This window comes from Penaeus monodon, chromosome 33, assembly GCF_015228065.2.
Source record: "Penaeus monodon isolate SGIC_2016 chromosome 33, NSTDA_Pmon_1, whole genome shotgun sequence".
NCBI classification, from domain to species: Eukaryota; Metazoa; Arthropoda; class Malacostraca; order Decapoda; family Penaeidae; genus Penaeus; species Penaeus monodon.
The window spans coordinates 15,182,039-15,184,704 of record NC_051418.1 but is presented as its reverse complement, the minus strand read 5'-3'; the positions used below and the strand labels follow the sequence as shown (position 1 = coordinate 15,184,704).

General features: G+C 49.5%; 1 protein-coding gene across 1 annotated transcript in view; it reads right to left on the bottom strand.

Moving 5' to 3' along the window:
- Window positions 1-2,666, bottom strand: part of LOC119594268 — a 23,073-nt gene that overhangs the window by 18,440 nt on the left and 1,967 nt on the right. The window lies entirely within an intron of this gene.

Sequence of the window (2,666 nt, the reverse complement as noted above, 5' to 3'; positions counted from 1 at the left end):
TCACTCGCACTCCCCAGCAGTCACGTCAGTGTCAACTAGCAATATAAGTGACACAACACCAGGCCACCCGTGGGCATGGCAAAGGGCCTTCGGGGCGCTGGTGACGCGTCTTGACAGGGAAGAGGACGCGTTGCAGTGGCGTAGACAGGATAGAGGGAGGAGACAAGAGAAAAACGAATTTGCTAAAAACATGAACATTTATTTAAATTAGAGTACATCGTAAACAGCATCATATAATCTGACGTACACCAATCTTAAAGCTCCGGTAAAATATAATATATACACAAAGATTTCTAGTGTAACGTCATCTCTACATCTTTCCCGAGTAAATCTGACGCAAGACGACACGCAAAAAATGCCCACATAAACGCATACATGTAAACACATTCCTTCATAGGGCCACTTAACTTACAATTGATGTCATTAACCACAAAGGCTTCTGTGTAACCATCCAACACCTGACCGCCTCACCCGCTGATGTAACAACCATAATGACCCTTACAAGCGGTGTAACTTAGTGTCGTAATCGCATGTCTTGTGACAATATTTGGGCAACCCGAGGGGCGGAGTTTCTAACCTTTCCAATGGTTCCAGCGAGTTCATCGACTCACGGCAAATCCCATCTCAGAAAAATGCATGATTCACAAGATCTCTCACGACCTATACGTCTCGTGGCTCCTAGTCTATTCATGTAAACGACGCGAATAGCAACTGCACGAACGCCTGTGTATTTCTGCACGTTTACTTAATTAAAATGAGAAACAGGCTTTGTAAGCGCGCTTGGCCCTCGGACTCTGTCCGCGAGCTCTGCTCCGTACCTGGCGATGAGGACATGGCGCTGCTGGCCGCAAGATCGCTCCCGCAGAACACATTACTAGATTTAGTAATGACCTCACTCGCCATCCCCAAGAGGCTCTGTAACCCTAGCTCAGCCGCGTCCCTCGCCCTCGCGCTCGCCAGCTGACTAACCCCGTGGTAAAACCCTGCGGTAAGGCAGTGTGGTAAGGTGCCATGGCACCCCGGAGTCACAATACCCGAAACAGGCGTGAGCTTTAAACTGAAAGCAACCTCTGCTTTATAACAAATGAAGTTTGGATAAATTATTTGTATCAGGATGGAGAAACATCCGAGGAAGTGCTTCCTAGAGGAGAGCGATTTCATAGTGCACCATCTCAGGCAACAACCAGATATATGGCTGCTCTGTAGACGTACAGTTTGTCTAATGGCGCCACTGTTACGTAAACTGAGAAAACACACAAATAAATGAGATTTTCTTCGGAACCCATTAGCGTTGGGGATATTCCGGCGCAGACACATCTGTGAAACAATAGATCGAAAATCCTCGAGCGAAGCATGACAATTCAAATTCAAATCTCGAAGCACCACGCCCACCGCAGACTCCGCGGCGCCGAAGGGCCGGGTCATGGATCGACACATGACAAGGCGAAGCTTACAGCTTTCGCCGTCATCGCCCGTGCCCCTATGGCCTCCTACGCCGTGAATATTCCTGCGTGGGCGTCTGGAATACGTTTCCGCTGGGTTTCGGAGCAGTTCCCGTGAGCCGTTCGGCCGCGCGAACAGCTCACAGAGGTTTTCGTAACCGAGCGTTAGCCGTTTCCGGAGGGCGGTGTGTGATTGCGGCGGCACATTCCGCCTCGTTCTGTTTCCTAGAAATTGTAATGAGGGAGATACGCTTTGCACGAAACGAATTGCGTCACTGTTGTGATATCCCTCGGGATGTGTTCTTCGCGCGCCTCCGTATACAAAGACACGGTAACATTAACATAAAAGACGTTCCTCCCGAAGGTTGTTTGGTGTGACTAAATTCTGTCTACTGTGATGTGTACAGCGCTACATCTGTCTGCGCATAACTCAACGCGCGAACGTGTGCGCGCATCTTAAATCATTAAATATATCTGCGTGTGCAAGGCTGTCCCTAGTTCATTACGATATAAAGCCGTATACGGGTGCCACGTCACACTAATCCAACATAAAGAATGAGGAATATTTCTCTTTCTATTTCTATTTCTCATGTGGGCATGGAGGTGTTAACTCAGTCCTCTCACATCATTAAAATCTTAAGATTACGAGGTGTCTATATCTTGCCTGCTTCCGCTGAGTCAGCAGGTATTGGGAGACGAGAACGCCCAAGCAAGCACCAAAGATCGAGAGGCCAGTGCCAAGGGGCGTGGAATCAACGAAGGCAGAGCAAGAGCCCGGCCCTCGTCCTGTGGCTATACGGCCCTGACCTCACCAAGCATGCAGGTAAGTTAAGCGACCCTTGGCAGCCGGCAACACGCACAGGCGACACCATGGCAACACGCTCCTGAACGCCGGATGTGGCATCGAGCTGCGGGTACTCCCGGAGAAACAGGAATGGAGCGGTCAAAGCGAGGCAGAGGAGGGGGGGGGGGGAGAAGAGAGCGAGGGAAAAACTGCTTTGCCAACGCCAATGAGGTAAAATTAGTACCAAGCAATAAATGTCACGTGACAAAATATGATACACATGCCATGTAAGCTGACACGAGACAGAAAACCAACGCAGATGATGCGCGGCACGAGCGACGATTAAGCGGACACGTGCGCAGAAAGACACGGCACCACAATCCCCGCCATTAATCCAAATTTATAAACACAGTACAACAGAAACCACAGATATTTCCTTC